The sequence below is a fragment of the Ambystoma mexicanum genome, chromosome 4q, assembly GCF_040938575.1.
Source record: "Ambystoma mexicanum isolate Mex_15411 chromosome 4q, UKY_AmexF1_1, whole genome shotgun sequence".
Lineage (NCBI taxonomy): Eukaryota > Metazoa > Chordata > Amphibia > Caudata > Ambystomatidae > Ambystoma > Ambystoma mexicanum.
The window spans coordinates 1,298,377,783-1,298,396,646 of NC_090928.1; positions in this window are offsets into that span (position 1 = coordinate 1,298,377,783).

The window sequence follows — 18,864 nt, forward strand, 5'->3', positions numbered from 1 at the left end:
TGAACAACCGCGAAGACCTGCTCTTCAACCTTGATGCTAATCTCCCCTCTGTCCTCATCCTACATGATCTCTCCTCTGCCTTTGACATGGTCAACCATGCCATCCTGCTCAACCAACTCTGTGATAAGCTGGGTATCACTGATCATGCTCTGGCCTGGCTGACTTCTTTCCTCTCTGACTGACCCTCCCAGGTCCAACATGGGTTCTTCCTCTCCTCTATCTCTCTATCTTCCTCTCTTCTATCTGTAACCCTATAGTCTCCCTACCTGCACTACCTATCACTAGCTGTTCTGCACTTAACCTTGCACTTCCACCTGCTGGCCGCACTTCTTGTTTTTCAATGTTTTTCGATGTTTAAATCCTATGTCCTGCCCTTCCTCCTCCTCTCCTTCCCTCAGCACTTTTCCCCTTTTCTCTCCCCTGCTTTTATGCTATCTCAATGTCACTGGACCCTGTAAAATTGTTGTCTTGTCCCCCCCTTCTTCCCCGCCCCCTAAAGTCCAGACACCACTCACCAGCCCTCCTCACCTCTGACACTACCCGAGGCAGCCCCCTGACAGTAGACTCCCCTCCCCACACTGCCCTCAGCTCCAACACTACCCCAGGCAGCACTCTCACAGTAATCCACCTCCCCACACCGCCCTCACCTCCAACACTACCCCAGGCAGCCCTTTGATAGTACACTCCCCTCCCTACACTGCCCTGAGCTCTGTCACTGATTCCAGGCATTCCACTTAAATCCAGAAACCACCCACCAGCCCCCCCTTACCTCGGACACTACCCTATTCAGCCCCCTGAGAGTACACTCCCCTCCATACACTGCTCTCACCTCCAACAATGCCCCCAGGCAGCCCCCTCAAGTCCCGACACCACCCACCAACCCTCCTCACTTCTGGCATTAACCCAGCCAGCCCCCTGACAGTACACTCCCCTCCCCACACTGCCCTCAGCTCTGACACTGCCCCCAGGCAGCCCCCTCAAGTCCAGTAATCACCCACCAGCCCCCGTCCCCTCTGACACTAAACCAGGCAGCCCCCTGACAGTATTCCTCAGGCATAAGGCTCCTTCCTGCAACCCCCCGTTGCCAGCTCCGCTGATCGAAACCTATCTATGGAAGGAACTGTGAAGGCGGAAGCAAGGGGAAGTTCATCATTGGGAATGTTGGCGCTCAGCTAACGAGTGCCCTTGTTTGGAAAACTGTCGTCCTGGCAAATTCGCCCTGATGAAGGACCAAGCATAGGTCCGAAATGCATTGGCATATTATTTCTGCTGCTTCTTCTTAATAAATGAAGTAAAGAACTTATTTACTAAAAGTTCCGTTTCGGACATATTTCTTTCAGAAATTTTTTGGTGCCTTGTGAGGCGCAATTATCCACAATTTATTCATCTACTACATATGAATGAACCTAATATCCTTCAGTAGTTTTTACTACAATTGGCGACCCAAGGTCTGATGATATTTTTATGCAACTTTCCTATACACCCAGTATAGTGTATACTGGTTTACTTGGTGACGCCATTAATCGCCTGCTCTAACTAAGAGTTACATGAATGTAAGACAAACTCAGCGGTGCCCGCCCTAACCACTTTCTCTTAGCCCCCTGACAGTACACACCCCTCCCCACACTGCCATCAGCTCCAACACTACCCCAGGCCGCACTCTTACAGTACTCCACCCTCCCCACACCGCCCTCACCTATGACACTGCCCCAGACAGCCCCCTGTCAGTGCACTCCCCTCCCCACACTGCACTCAGCTCTGAAACTACCCCAGGCAGCACCCTTACAGTACTCTACTCTCCCCACACCGCCCTCACCGCCGACACTGCCCCCATGCACCCTCCTCACAGTACTCCACCCTCCCCATACTGCCCTCACCACCAACACTGCCCCAGGCAGCGCCCTCATGTCCAGGCCCACGCACCAGCCCCCAAACCTCTGACACTACCCCAGGCCACCTCCTAACAGTACACTCCCCTCCCCACACTGCCCTCAGCTCCAACACTACCCCAGGCAGCACCCACGCAGTACTCCCCACACCGGCCTCACCTCTGACACTACTCCAGGCAGCCCCCTGACAGTACACTCCCCTCCCCAAACTACCATCAGCTCCGACACTGATCCCAGGCATTGCCCTCAAGTCCACACACCAGCTCCTCTCACCTCTGACGCTGCCCCCAGGCATCCCCTCAAGTCCAGACACTACCCACCAGCCCCTGCACTTCTGACACTACCCCAGGCAGCCCCCTGACAGTACACTCCCCTCCCCAAACTACCATCAGCTCCGACACTGATCCCAGGCATTGCCCTCAAGTACACACACCAGCCCCCCTCACCTCTGACGCTGCCCCCGGCATCCCCTCAAATCCAGACACTACCCACCAGTCCCCGCACTTCTGACACTACCCCATGCAGCCCCCTGACAGTACACTCCCTCACCTCTGACACCACCCCAGGTACCACCCTCACTGTTCCCCACCACACCGCCCTCACCTCCAACACTGCCCCCAGGCAGGCCCCTCAAATCCAGACACCACCCACCAGCCAGCTCACCTCTGACACTACCCCAGCCAACCCACTGACAGTACACTCCCCACCCCACACTGCCCTCAACTCCGACACCACCACAGGCACCACCCTCACAGTTCTCCACCCTCCCCACACTGCCCTCACCTCTGACACTACCCCCAGGAAGCCCGCTGAAAGTACACTCCCCTCCCCACACTGCCCTCATGTTAGGCAGAATAACATGCAGCACCCTTTGGGAACACTACACAGAATTAAGACTACAAGTGTAAGTACAATTTCACGTTTGGTACAAGCCTGTACTACACAGTAATTTGGTAGCACTGGCTGAGCAGCTAGACTTATCTCAAGAGTAAAGTGAGCAGTACAAGAGGCTACACAAAGGGCTTGCAATCACAGTGGTTCAAACAAACACTTACTCAAGGTTTCTCGGTAAAAGAATATACATTTATTTACACAGTCAGTTGGAAAACATTCCACTAGTAAGAGCAGCTCAATATCACATTCTAATATGCTACAATCAGACCCTCCAGCTTATAGCGATTTTGCGATCCCGCAAAATGCAGCGAAAACAGCCGTTTTGCGCAAAATGCAGCAAAAACGGCCGGTTTGCGCAAAAACTGCTATTTTGCGCAAAAATGCTGTTTTTGCAAAAATAAACCTGCAAAAACTATCATAAAAAAAGAATCATCAGGGCCCAGATTCTCAAAACGTATCAATGCAAGAAATGAAATGCGCAAACACATCTCATCACTTGGGCCCAAAAAAAGAGCTGCCCAATCCACAAGGAACACTTAAATGGGCACATTTTGTTAAAATGTGCCCATTCAGGTGTCCCTTGTGGATTTTATATGTGTGCCCATTCAGGTGGCCTTTTTCACCTCTGAGTAAATCAGGGGGCGTTTCTGCCAATTTAAAAGCGCATCCTAAATTTCCACGCAAGATGCACTTTTAAATGTACAGAAATTGTAGGTAACCCTACGCGCACGGGAGCTGGGGGTGCCACTGCATGACAGGGGGCCTCATTACATGTCCGGCGGTAGCCGTGCTGGTAAATACGGCACGGCTGGTGCCGGAGTCATTTTTATTCTGGCGGTCCCTCCGGTCAGACGCTGGAAAAAAGAAAATCCCCATTCCCATCAAGTCCCATTGGACTCAATGGGAATGGGGAGGACGGATGCACCGGCACTGTGTGCAACAGAGCCGGTGCATCCGTCAAGGTCTGCGCGCGGGTGAAAGGCACCCGCTCGCAGAACTCATAGTTTGCCAGTCCAGAAACAACGGTAGCGGCAAGTTTACCGGTACCGTTGTTTCTGGGTCGGCAACCTCATAATGACCCTCAGGGTCTTTCTTGACCCGGTCATGCATTTCTTTAAGGTATGAACCGCTGCTATGTCGCTTGCATTTCTGTTCCTCAAACAGGATAGAAGTGTGCTTTTTGGGTCACATTTTACAGTGGATGTGCTGGGAGCAACATGTGAGGGTTTTGGGGTGTCACCCACTCCTTATGTTCAGTATTTTGGCCTTGGGGTTTGCAGGGGTGTCCCCCGCTTTCTCAAAATTGAAGGTGGGGGTCTGAAAACAAAAAGAAAAACTAAAAAGGGACCTTGCAGCGTCATATCCGTCCTGCTATAGAGGGACTGATCTGACACCGCAGGGTGTGAGGGGAAATGGCAGCGACCAAGCAGTTAACTAGGGGAGGGGTGGGTTGGTGGTGAAAGGTACATTTTGGGTTGTTGGGCTGAAGTGCAAATCTATTTGCGGCAAAATTGACTACGGTCAATTCCGCCGCAAATAATTACACTTCTGTCAAACAACCCAGAACCCTATTCAAGGCAGCTGTCCAGCGCACAATTTGCACTACAGCTCATCCTCGTGGAAATGCGAAGGTCGCCTTTGAGAATATGGTGAGCTGCTTTTCCCAAAAATAGGTTATCTAAAAATAGCATATCCTCGGCTTAAATGTCAAATTTTTTGAGGATCATGGTCAAAATCTACATTTTAAAAAAATGGTCACACTATGAAAGGGAAATGAGAGAGAGGAAGTATGATGGGTGAGATGTGACGTGATGGGCAAGAAAGCAGAGGGAGAGCAGTGGGTCAGAGGAGGAAGCTGTGCACAAGAGAGCAGAGGAAGCAGTGATGCGGTGGGCCAGAATTCTGAGAGCGAGCAGAGGTACAGAAAGTAGACGGAGCGTGTGGTCAGGGGGAGCATTGAGCCAGAAAGCAGAGAGGAAGCGGTTGGCCAGAAAGAGGCAGTGAGCTGTAGATTGGGAAAAAAGATGAGTGAAGAGTGCGATAGAATGGGAGAAAGGATGCAAGATGCAGAAGCAGCACAAAATAATTAAGGACTGTATATTGTAGAGTGTAAGGTGTGAGTTGGGAGTATGATTTGGAGTTTGGCATGGGCGGGGAAGTGCAAATTGTGACTTGACAGTGTGACATAGCACGTTAGTATTTGTATGACAGAGTGAGAGGTTAAGGAATGCAAGTTGTAATGGGGAGTTGGTGAGCTGTGTGATGTGTGTTAGTGAGAGAGGTGTGTGGGTGTTTGGGGGATTGGAGAACATAGAAGGGGAAAAGTGTCAGCATTACAACTCATAATGATCAATTTAGTTCATACTATTAAATAGGCATGCACATTAAAACAAAAATGTAGCGAAAAAATAACTGTTCTGCCAAGCCAGAGACATCTGGGATTCTTCCTATTAAATTAATACAAAATATGCATAATAATGACACCCTGACTCTTTTAGCCTTGCATTCTGCCTCTTTCCTACAATGTGGCAATCTTACACCCTCCAGATAATACAAAATGTCTTGCAAAAATGTCGCAATACATAAAGGTCTGTGCCACAAAATTTGCCACTTCATGCCGCAAAATTTGGCATTTCATGCCGCAAAATCCTGGAAGGCCTGTACAATACACAACCAATAAGTTTCTGAACAAGTTCAGCTCTCCTGAAGTGGGAGAAAAATGGCACTTCAGTTACTTTAAAAAGGGGGTAAAAAGACAAGGTTAAAAGAATTAAAGCACAAATACTTTCAGAGGTAGGGCAAATATTTTTAGTTCACTGCAACCAGCAATTCAATTCAATAGGCCTGGGCCAAAGTCAATGGTTCAGAGTTTTTGATAGGATAGCACAGTTCTGGTAGTAAACAGTTAAGCCTTTGCCACTGTTTTTAGAAGTAGTTGGTCAGACGAAAAGTTATATGTCGGTTTAGGGAAGGACAAGCCTTCCAAGTTGGGAAAGTTTCACAAACTTACACCACGGCAGAAAGGATTTCTTGACCGCACTTGCACAGTACCTTTTAAATGAAGAAGAGCTGTAGCTGAGGCAGTGGTTCCTCGCAGTTCCTGCAGATCTCGCAGTTCCTGAGCTTCAGTCGTGGGGACAAGAAGGAAGGCGTCGGGAGGTTCCTGCACTGCCCAGAGAAGAGGCCACAAGCTTGGCTAAATGTCGATTTAAGGTGTGAGTGCCTTAAAGACCACAAACTGGTATCCTTCTCACTGGCTATCCGATTTTCAACAGCACTCTGAATAAAATTCGACCAGTATAGAGACGGTGTCCAGGTGACTTGTGGGTTGGTTGTTCCCACCAAACTCAAGGGTAGAAGTTAACCTTGAAGGGTTAGTCTGTCGAGGGAGTTTCAGGCAATTCGGACCTGCAGCAGAGCTTCACCGGGGGACCAGGAGTTGCAGCAGTCGTCTTCCTTCAACTCATCTTCGGTTCTTTCGTTCCAGTGGTCGACTCTGATTTCCATGTCCCAGAGGCCTGCTTTTAAACAGTTTTCCCCCATTTATTCCATCCTAGCTGTCACTCACCCAGCAGGGTGGCTGTCCTCGCCAGACAGCCAGCCGGCCAATCACGCCAGAGTGCATTCATGTCTCCTAGGAGACTAAGCACAGGGAGTTTCGGACACCTCTCTCACATCCTGTCCACCCCAGACACTCAGGTGCCAGAGGTCTCGTTTGGTTTGGTGGGCTTCAGCACTGAAGCCCACCAAAGGCCAACAAACAAAGGGACCAAACCTGGTTTGGCACACAGAGACAAACACAAGAAGGACCTTTCCAAAAAAAGAAATGGTGAAAAAAGTTGACCGGAGTCTGTTTGGCGCCATATTGAAAAACATGGCTGACCCGATTTTTAGCTACTGGTGTTCGTGGTCGGGAAAAATCATGGTAGTTTGTTCTAAACCACTGCCACCAGCCATTTCAAGAGGGAAAGGGTAACATTTGACTGTTACATGAGTGTTTAGACTCAGGGGATGCTAAGCAGCCCCTCCAGCACTATATAGGAAGATAGCGTGTGCTGGGTCTGTAAAGTTAAAAAGACAAAAAGACTCTTAAAGTCAATGTAACTTTACATGCTCTGGGAGACAGTAGTCCGTCCCAGAGAAGGTATTTAATCCTTGGGAAGTCTGAAAGACATCCCTGTGCCACTGCACTGAAGGTGCTGTATGACACACAGAAAAAGACGATACCTATGGAGTTGTTTTAAAACTCCATATCTAAAGAACACAAAAGTAAAACACACATCAAAATACATGAAAGAGTGGGGAAAGAAACTCACACTCTTTCCAGGTAAAACATTAAAATCCTAGAAATCCAGCAAAGTTGCAGGGGGTCTCAAAAGATAAGTGAAATTAGCACATTCTTGAGAATTCTCCCTAACACTCACCCCCCCCCCCCCCAGACTAAGGGACAGGAGGATTTAATCCACTCCTGGATGAATCTCCTTACTCCAGTCGGTCAAACATCCTGGAGAGACCATCAGCATTTTGGTGGTGACACCCAGACCTGTGTTCAATGGTAAAATCAAGCCCTTGCAGGCTGATTGACCATCTCAATAGTTTTGCATTTTCCCCTTTCATTTGCATCAACCATCTCAAGGGTTGGTGGTCAGTCTGAATCACAAAAGTAGATCCATACAAGTATGGTCTAAACTTCTGCAGTGACCACACAATAGCAAAACATTCTCTTTCAATTTTGCCCACCTTGTCTCAGGTTCCTTCAGTTTCCTACTGATGAAGCAAATGGGGTGCTCCCTACCTTTCTGATCCAGCTGACTCAGAACTGCACCTATACCTGTATTTGAAACATCTGTATGCACAATGAAGGTTTGGTTATAATCAGGAGCTCTTAGGACTGGAGCTTGACAAAGGGATTTCTTCAGTCCTTGAAATGCTTGAGTGCACTCTTCATTCCACCTGATCTTTTTAGGAGGTTTGGGAGAGGAGATCACATTCAAGGGAGAAGCTATGGCCCCATAGTTCTCTATGAAGTTCCTATAGTAACCAGTGAGGCCTAGGAAGGCTCTCCCCTGGTTTTGAGTAGTAGGGGTGGCCCAGTTTTGTACAGCTTGTACTTTGCTAGGCGATGGCCTGATTTCACCTCCTCCTACCTCATGTCTAAGGTAGACCACTTTACTCTGACCAATTTGACACTTACTGGCCTTTATGGTCGGATGGGCCTGCTCAAGAGCCTGCAAAACATATCCTAAGTGGTCAACATGTTCTTTCCAACTAGGGCTGAACACTGCAGTGTCATCCAAGTATGCCATACAGAAGTCCTCCATCCCATTCAGAACCTGGTTAACCATCCTTTGGAATGTTGCAGGTGCATTCTTTAGTCCAAAAGGCATTACCTTAAACTGGTAGAGGCCTGCTGGGGTTGAGAATGCAGTTTCCTCCTTGGCATGGTCTGTCAAAGCTATTTGCAAATAGCCTGCAGTGAGATCAAATGTACTGAGGTACTTGGCCGAACCAATTTTATCCACCAGTTCATCTGTCCTTGGTAAATGGTGGGCATAAGTCTTAGTGACTGCATTAAGAGCTCTATAGTCCACACAGAATCTCAACTCCTTGGATCCTGCCTTTGGTACTAGTACAACTGGACTAGACCATGGACTGGTAGAGGGCTCTATTACCCCGGGATCAAGCATCTTGTTTGTAAGTGACTCCAATCAAGCAATCCCACTAAGTCAGTGCCTTCTCTGGGATGCCCAAGGGAAGCCCTTATTTATGTATTTTTATGGCAAGTTATAATCTGGATGATGAACCCTTGTATAACACCCCTCTCTTAGAATCCCCCTTGACCCCACTGAGCCAAGAAGTAGGCTTGTTTTGCAAATTTAAAAGGTTTATTTGAAAAATTAAACAATATATATATATCACACTTCTATAAATAAATTGATAATGGATAGTACACTTGTGAATATGAGCAGTAATCAGCAAGAGGTAATCCTACAGTAGCACAGTTCTTGGTTACTTATGAATAGGAACAGAAGAATGAGGTGGGAAAGAATGCTTTATATGGTTCAAGGAAACGCAATGATGAATGAAATGTAGTACAGAAAATAACTTGATAAGGCTTCAACAAAAGACAATGTAGTCACTTTTCCTTGACAATTCACTCCCCCCCTTTATGCAATATAAGGAGATGGAAAGAAGACACACAGTTCTCAGGAATGCAATCAAATATAATTCAGTTCCCCCCTAGCAAGCTTAGAGGAAAACAGGTATGAGTTTTAACACAGGCAAGATATTTTGATGTGGTTGCAATTAAGTGAAAAATATGCTAAAAAGGCTTTTCATTCCCTATAGGGGGTTCAGGGTGGGTGATATCGAGTTTATATTAGTTCAGGCTCACTTTAGCAATGCTCTATGAGTAACTAGAAGGTTAAAACGAATTTTAGCAAAGGAAAGCAAGGAGCTGCTGATTTTTACACGTGGCTGAAATTGTGCAAAATGTCAAATCGCTGCAAATTTATTTGCGTGCGTCGAGCCTAATTATGGAGGCCCTATAAGGAGTAGCCAGTCGGTTCTATATACGTTGGAAAGCCTAGAATCTTAGCTTTAAGATGACAGTTAAAACTCGCTCCTAGCACAAACAGTTCCAGAGATACGGCCGATTTAGTCAAGGTAGGTTTTCAGATTTTAAATTTTAAAGCTCAGAATGACAGATGACAGTTTTCAGTTTTAAAGATGACAGAATGACACGATTCTAGGAGGCAGTTCTAATAGGCTAAAATAGTTTGGATTAGATTATTTTAAACTAAGAGATTGGTTTTGGCACAGTGAGTACTCACACTATATTTTTGAAATAAGCCGTCAAGGTCTGGTCAGGTTGGACGGGACTTCCGGCGGGTGGTTCTGAAGTCCCGGCTATCTGGGTCAGCTCTGCTCTCTGGGTCTGTCAAGCACCGGTTCTGCTCACAACGGTCTGGTTTGTGGTTCTCTCTGGTTCCGGATACAGCACTGCTTTCTGGATACTGCTACAGGTTCATGCAAAAGGTCTTGGCAAACAATTCAAACAGCTCGCCCGGCTGTTGAATAGTTTGGTTGGTTTTGAGGCCTGCTGAAGAGGATTCAGCTTGTGGATTCAGGCCTCTCTGCTACAAATTCTGGAGTTAATTTCTGCTACAGGTTCTGGAGATTGATGGATTTGAAGTCTGGATCTCTGGATGTGAAGTCTGAAGTCTCCCGGCAAAGCGTCCCGCAAGAAAGTGGAAAGTGAATCCCCCTACCTGTCCTGCACTGTCTGCTTTTATGTGTTTAGAAAGTGGGTGTGTGCATGGCAGAACTGAGCCTGCCCCTCTCTACTTGTCATTGGCCCAATTCTCCCCTCTCCCATGATTGGGGGAAGGAAATGGATTGTCATCATGATGAGGTCTGTTTATGGGTCAGAGGATCCTCCCCTGGTCAATTTGCCCACAAATCTATATTTGATTCAAATGCATATTTCCCAGATACACAAGTGGTTGACATTACATGTACATATTACAGATGAATTAAGACAGGTCTCTGTTCAAGCCCCATGTTCCTGCGAGCTGGGATTCAGAAATGACAACATTTTGCGCTTTTTGGTCGGTTTACCAATATCGGACATTTACCAAAAATTACAAAAATGTGCGCAAGGAGTATGGACATTAATTGATGAAGTGTCAGACTTTTAACATGCAGACATTTGGAGTAAGACCCTATTTTCCGCTAGCAACCCCCCAGAATACACCACAGGGTCCTAACACCTCTTAAAATGTGCACAGAAAAATCACAAGAATAATGATATTACTTATATCATTCTGACAAGTCTTTACTATGAATTATCCATCTTTTATTAAAATTATGCTCTGGCCCAAAGGGGTGTGGTTTTCCCCAAGCACATGGTGGAGTTCCTGGTTTGTCCACTTCCCCCAAGCTCAGCTTGCCCTCACCGGCACTGCCCCTCCCAGTTTCTCCCAAGAGGAAGCCACTTTACGGCCCCCCCAATATAACATTTGCCTTAGTCCAGGACAGGGCTTTGTTCAGTTTCCTGTAGTCCCCAGGTGCCACTCCCCTAATTCAATCAGAGAGGTGTCATCTCCTTTTGGCAGGGGCAGCAGGATGCAGCCAGGCCTGGGAAGAGTTGTTGAGCCAGTTCAACTCCTGTCGGGGGTAGTTGTCAGGCAGAATTCAATTTCTTTAAGCCAAGCTTCAGCTAAATGTCCTGTTTGTTCCCAGTTTTCTGCATTCAAATCCAACTTACAATTTTTGCACATGCAGCTAGAACGCTGATTCTAAGTTCAAAACTATGACATTTAAACAATTGCAACCTATGTGACACTCACAAGTAGGTCACTCATTTATTCTAAACATTTCGATTTTAGTGGCTTTCTGTCCATTTAACTTAAGCTGCTGACATCCCCAGCTATTTTTTTATATATACATTAAATAATTACTTCCTTCAAGTCATTTCAGAATATAGTTTTACATTGTATCCACCTCTTAGCAAGTCTTTCCTTGGCCTGGTTTGGGTTCATTTGTTCAGTTTTACACAAAAGTCTGGTGGTTTTAAAACGCTGGCTTTCTGATAGTGGTGAGCACCAGTATTGCATCCATTTTTGACATTAAGAAAATGAATTCCCCACAGTTCTGGGTTGCTTTTGGCAATCAGCATTGCCATTCCCAATGGTTTCAGGCTACTGTGTGTGTAGCTCAATGGTGGTTTTAGGCAGTGCCCTCCTGTGCTCACAACATAGGCAAAAATGGGTGGCAGCCTATTCTTCATGTTTTCCCTGTGCACTCTCTGGGGAGTTCTGGCCATCATGATGTATTCAATGCCAGTAATGCACAATTTTATGGTAGGGCTTGGATGCATGGGTAAAAACATCCCACAAGCTGACCTCTTCCTTTATGTGGGTTCTTACAAGATCTAACATCCTGTAACCTCTGCGTTTAACAGGTAAACAGTCACCAGTGATAACATCATCCTGGCCCCAAGGTGTTAAGCCTGGTGATAGTGAAAACAGGGAGGCAAACTGATTTAACAGAAACTTACACTCCTTCTGTTGTTCAGGTGTCAAATTAGAAGAGAGATTGACTCCTTCTATCTTCTCATCTAAAGGCTGTCCTCTGAGTAGGCCAGGTAGAGGTTCACTCTCCTCCTCCTCTTGAGCTGAAGCTAGAAGCAAAGCTCCTACTTCTGGTCTTGAGACATACGCTTTTAGACGGTTGGTGTGAAAGACTCTGGGAGCCTCCTTATGATTGCCTGAGTCCACCAGATAGTTGACATCTCCAAGTTTGCCCACAACCTTGAAGTGTCTTATCCACTTGTCCTGTAAGGCCCTCTGCCTTGTAGGGACCATAACTAGGACCTGCTGGTCTTGAATAAACTCAACCATGTTGACCTTCTGGTCATGCCAATGCTTCACCAGAGCCTGACCTGCTTTCACGTTATATGATGCTTTTGCCAACATGTGTAACATTCTCCTCCAGAGACCAATCACATAGTTAGTGACTCTCACTGGCTTAGGGGAAAGAGCACTCTCTAACCCCTCCTTATTCAGGGCCAAGGGGCCTCTAACAGGATGGTCATAGAAAAGCCCAAAGTGACTAAATCAAACTTCCTCCTGAGGGACATCTCTATACGCAAACAGAAGGCATGGCAGTAGAAGGTCCCACTTTCTTCTAAGGGGTTCCTCTAAAGCACCTATCATGCTCTTCATTGTACGGATAAACCTTTCTACCAATCCATTTGTCTGGGGATGGTAGACAGTTGAGAACTTGTAAGTTACTCCACAGTTCTTCCACATGGCCTGCATGTAGTGGCACTACATTTTAGAAGGAATCCCATCCAAACCACCATTAGGTGGCAGCTCTATCTTATAATGGGTGAGAGACTAAATTTTAAACAAGAGATAGAAAGCTTGTATCAACAGTTACAAACATTAAACTACAACTGTTAATATTGACATATAAAAATATTACTTTATTCAGATATAAAAAACACTGTATATAAAATTATCCATCAAATAAACGGTGACAAGCAGTGCCTACTAAGATAGGCTAGGATCTAAATCTACCCTAATGATTTTGTCTATAGAGAAACTAAACTATCTCTCTAAGTTGAAAATGTCATTATCTAAATCACTCTGGAATTTCAATGGATCAGACATATACCATTGTTATACACTCGACATGTTTCAGTTCTCTTAACTTGATCTAGGAACTTTCTTCAGCAGTAATTGTCACATGCTATTCATAAAAACATAAAACTTCTGCTCTTATTGCACCGTGCTGGAGATTTTTCTCTCCCCCGTCTTGTAAACAGTGTGAACGATGTTTCCTTTTTATTATGAAACGTGTTGCAACTGTTGATAAAAACAATACAGGAGAACGGGTAAGCTTAAAATGCTTAATTTCATCTCCCTGTTTTAAGTATAAAACTAGAAAAGACCTAGAGGTAACATTACCTGGTCTGATGTGTGGAGTTCGTCGAGATGACAAACTTGAGTAAAGCAAGAGATGTCCTCGAGAGTAGTGCAGTCCCCTATTCAATATTGGGGTAGTCCACCTGAAAATAGATTTACATAATCTAATTTAGAAGGATTTCTGAGAAGTAACGAAATTCGTTTTTTTTTCTTTGGGGGACTTCTTATCATTCATTGAATATATTAAAGTCATAACAATGAAAACATATTTTTGTACCTTAATCAGGGTCTTGTCTTCCACCAGTTTTATAAAGGAATTGCTCTATTGCAAAACTGGACTTTTGCTCTTCTATTGGCAGTTGCTGCTTCCCTTTTTAAGGCTAGTTAGCACTTCTGTTAAATAAGCGCAAAAAACGGGTTGGCATCACTTGTTATTAGAGGGCTCAAATGATCACGATTCTATAGTTTGAGCAGCTCCCCACTTAGCAGTTAGGGTTTACCAGAATTATCTTGGTCGAAGGGATAGTCACTCCATGTGCAGCAAGTGGTCAAACTTGGTGTTGAGGAACCTGAGTTTCCGTGTAGCGAGATTTTATCTCTACAAAAACCAAAACATGGCATCTATAAATATATAGCTCAATAGAGACACTCACTCATGTCATTTCACCTACTAGATGTTACTAGCAGCTACGGAGTGTTGTTGCTCGCAGGTATCGTGTTTCTTACCTTTATTTACAGAGACAAGCTCGTATTCTGCTTCCGCGTTCAATCCGGGGCTATGACTAACTCTTTGCTCGCCCCGCTGGTTTCTCGCGTTAGTTAGAAATCACGGCCGCCATCTTGGAAGTAGATCGCTCTAATGGAGTCCATCATTTATTTTTAGTTACCCATGAAATTACAAGGACCTCGCGCAAACGAGTAGTCTTCGTATATTGTACCTGGGTATGGCTCTCGAGTCCTAGTTCTTAAGGCTATTCAGACAGGTTGACCGGCAACTTCCCGAATGCGGCTCGACAATACTGTACGTTTTGTAGTACATTCTCCTGGCCGTGTCACCAAATTAAATGAAGGAGAGTCCGCCAGGATAAGTCCTATTTCAAATGTAATGGTGCTTGGTTCAACCTCACCAGAGCATACCTAAAATTACATTAATTCCCAACGCCTGGACCAATGCATTTATATTGGAATTCTTAGTCCCTGAGGTCGATCTATGGGTTAGATTTTATGCCATTCGATCGCTTCATTCAGCCCAACCTTGTTGCTTTTTGTTAAGAAGATCAATCTTTGTTCTTTTTCGATAAGGGCTTTTTTCTTTTTATTCACATCTGTTCCCATCATTGTAAACAATACGGTCCATTTCAAGTCTTCACTGGTGTGATTGTGGTCTACAAAGTGTTTAACCATAGGTGCTGTTAATACCTTTTTATTAACGCAGCTCCGGTGTTCTATGATCCGGGTTTTTATTTTTCAATTGGTTTTGCCTATGTATCTTTTGCCACATGGACAAGTGATCATATAGATCACAAATTCCGTATTGCAATTGGAAAATCTAGTTTGCTGCCATTTTTTCTCCAAGCTAATATCAATTTCTTTAGATGCAGAGGTGTATTTACATACACTACAGTTACCACAGGAATGATGTCCACTAAGTGGAGTCAGCCCCCAACTTTGAGTGAGGGTTTCCCGTGGTTTCAAGTTAGTTTTTCGGTTTACTACTACTAATGTGGTTGCCTATAGTGGTGGATTTCGCATAGGCAAACAATGAGCATGGTAATTTGAGCGTGGCTTTTTCAAAAATTTTCCATTGCTTACGAACTATATTGGTAATGGTGAGACTTAGGTTGGTAAAGGTGTTCACGCTGACTATTCGATCGTCCATGGGTTTTTTTATTTTGTCTTGAAGAAGTGCTTGTTGATTGCTATTATTAGCTCTTTTGGCTGTTCTTCGTATTAATTTCTTGGGGTACTCTCTTTCTTTGAGTTTATCCGATAATATACTTGCTTCCATCTCATATGCCTCTTTTTGGCTACTGTTTCTTTTTAACCACAGAAAATGGCCAAATGGTAAATTATATTTTAGGTGCTTTACATGATGACTTTTGTAGTGTAATAGCGAGTTTCTGTCTGTACTTTTATTAGGGTTTTACCAACAGTAATCCCTCTTGGTGGAAGATAGTCACATCTAGAAAAATTATGTACTCTGGATTCAGGGTCATCGTAAATTGCAGATGCCGATTGCAATGATTAAGCCAAATCAAGAACTCTTCTGCTTCAGCTTTTGTCCCCTTCCATATGACGATAATGTCGTCGATATAGCGAGCCCATGAAACTAGGTTAGTTACATATGGATGTGGAGTGTAGATATATTGTTTCTCCAAGTACTCAACGTACAGGTTAGCCACGCTGGGAGCCATAGTGGCTCCCATCGTGGTTCCTTCGATCTGCTGGTAAAACCCTCCCTGAAATTCAAAAAAGTTTTGTGTAAGAGCCATTTCCAGACACCAGAGTATGAAAGTGGTCGGTACTGGGTTGTTATCAATACGTGTAAGGGGGATTTCCTCTATAGTTTCTAGGGTAGCCCTTTGTGGTATGTTTGTATATAGTGAAACTATATCAAACGTAATCAAGAGTTGTGTAGTGTTATCATATGGTTGATATTCAAATCGTTTGATCACTTCTTTAGTATCCTTAAGGTATGATTTCATTTGAGAGACATAAGTTTTCAAATAGTGATCGACATATTTAGACAGAGGTTCTAAAATGGAATTGATCCCCGCCACTATTGGTCGTCCTGGGGGCTTATGCAAGGATTTATGCACTTTAGGGAGGCAATAAAAAGTGGATATAGGGGCCTCTTTGTTCACCAAAAAATCACTTTCTTGTTTGCTAATCCAGTTTCTCTCTTTCGCCTTTGTTACTTTAGATTCAATTATTTCAAATATTTTCTGACTGGGATTTTCTGCCAGTTTCTTGTACTAGTTTGTGTTATTCAATTGGGTTAGGCATTCGTTAATATAGTCTTGTTTATCTTGTATTACTATACTCCTGCCCTTGTCTGCTCTTTTAATTATGATCTGTTCGTTTTTTACTAGTGTCATTAGGGCTTCTGTTTCATTCCGACTGTTATTATGAAAAAACTGGAGGTTCTTTTCTTCCAGTTTTTCAATTTCTGCCAACACTCTTTTTTAGAATATTTTAGATTCAGGTGAAAAGGTGGAACTTGGAGGGCAAAACAGTGAAGGGTTTTTAAGGCCTGTATGGTTCGTTGTTACTGTAAAATCTTTTTCATTAGTGGAGTCTGCAAAGTATTCTTTCAAATGAATTTTGCGCATTAGTTTCTGGAATCTGAATGAAATAGAAAAGGATCATGATTTTTCGAGATAACGAATCCTAGACCTTTGTTCAACACTTGTTTCTCAATCTCTGTGGCATGGTATTGAGATATGTTCACTAGGAGCGATTCCCGCTCCTTAGTTGCCGCTGGTCATTGTTCCATTGGCCCCTTGTGGGGCCTTGATGTAAAAAATTCCTTGACCTGTTGCCTTGGTTGTTAGGTCCTCTTCTGGTGTTGGCTCGTCCTCGTTTGGGTTGAGTCGTCGAGTTATCTTGATCACTACTGCTGTTACTGAAAGTGAACGAAGTGGGTCGAAAGCAAACCCTCCGATTATGCTTAGGGGCGCTGTTCGTTTGGTTGCCTGTTGTCTTATATCCCTCTTTGGTATAGGGGTAAGCTGTTTCATGGCTAAATTTAGCCAGGTCTTTTTTTAGGCGTTGGATCCGTTCGGTAGTGTTGTTAGCTCTGAATTCCGTCATTTCCTTTTCTATTTCTGCTAGCCTTTTTTTTTAAATATCCAACGTCATTAGTTTTTTAATGTCTTCCTCCATTTTTTTAAGGTCAATCTCAATAGTTTGGGCTACTTCTTTCGCGGTGTCAGTGATTAAAATCAACCAATCGCGGCCACAGCGATTGGCTATGTAGCTCCATTGAAGTTTAAATTTCGCATTATCCAGAAAGATGGCTCGTGGCTCGTTTTGAACTATAAGGCCTTGTGGAAGTGCCTTGTGTTTTTTAAATATCCAACCATTATTGCCCCGTGAAGTTCAGTTCTTATGAGTCTTTTTCTGAGTTGTAAAATCTCATCCCAGTCATTGGTCTGATCTTGAACTTGTTCTAACTCACTGTTGTTAATAATGGAGATAGCATTCATTAATGCTGTAGCATAATCATTGCTATATCCCATTGTTCTGTCTTCTGTCATTTGTTATGTCTTGTTTTTAAAGGACACTCTCACCAAAAAAGCTAAAACTATTTCGCTCTCTTAGGGTGCTCTAAATTGTGTTTAAACCCCTAGGTACGTAATGACTCGGAGTCCACCTCTGAAAAAAACCCTCCTTTCGACCTCTCAGACTCCACTTTGAAATATTCCTATGACTAGACGCTACTATAAAATAATTCATTTTAGAGGGAATCCCATGTAGTGGGACATAAAATTGGATCCCCTGTCAGAGATAACTTCCTTAGAAAAACCTACCCTGGTAAAAATACCAAGTAGGGCCTTAGCCACAGCCTGAGCTGTAACAGTCCTCATAGGTATTGCTTCAAGATACCTAGTATCATGGTCTACTACAGCCAAGATAAACCTGTTTCCTGAAGTGGTTGGAGGGTCTAAGGGACCGACATTGTCAATTCTTACCCTCTCAAAAGGGACTCCCATCATTGGGAGGGCCACATTCTTGGCTCCACTCTTGCCAGAGGTTTGGCAAGTGTGACAGCTCCTACAGAACCTATCTACTTCAGACCCTACTTTAGACCGGTAGAAATACAGAGAGAGCCTTTCTTTGGTCTTCTTGAAACTCAAGTGGCCAGCCAAGGGTATTTCATGGGCTAACTGTGGGAACTGGAGTCTGCTTTCTAAGGGCACTACAAGTCTTCTGTAGTCCCCCGGGATAGACTCAGTCGGTTCACTGTAGAAGAGGCCATCTTCCCACTACAACCTATGCTTCCCTGGCTCTTGCCCATCCAGCTGGGAAGCTCTCTGTTAGCGAAGACGTTCAAGAGTAGGACACTTTCTTTGACCTCTGCTGAAATCTGCCCTACAGGGTCCACCTTCTGCCAGTAAAGACTGCAGCTCAGGATGGCCTGCAGCATCCAGATCTCCAACAGGGGCAAGGTCCTCTTCCAGCTCTGATTCCTCAGCAGCTTATTCAACCACACTAGGTGGTTCCACACACTCAGCCTCAGCTGGTGGAGGAGTCACATGTGTGACTTTGGACAGTCCCCTAGGGGATGTCCTTGTAGGTAGCACAGGAGTGCTGGCTGGTTTCTTTCTTGAGGTTTTAGGTTTCCCTTTTTCCTCCTTTTTCTTAGAGATTGGAGTCAGTAAGTCTTGTGGACTGGGGGTTATAGTTTCCTCTATAATATCCCCTGGAGAGCCCCTTAAGGTACTCTCTCTGGCCTTCCTAGTCTCCGCCTGTTTCCTTTTGCTGTGAGGCCTGAGGGTGCTTGATACAACTCAAAGAGTTATTAAGTCATGCCCCAACAGGACTCTCCCAGGTACTTCACTCTGCACACTTACAGGTATCTTGACAGTCATGTCATTGCACTAGATGAGAGCTGGTAACTATGGAAGCATTTGGACAGGACCTCC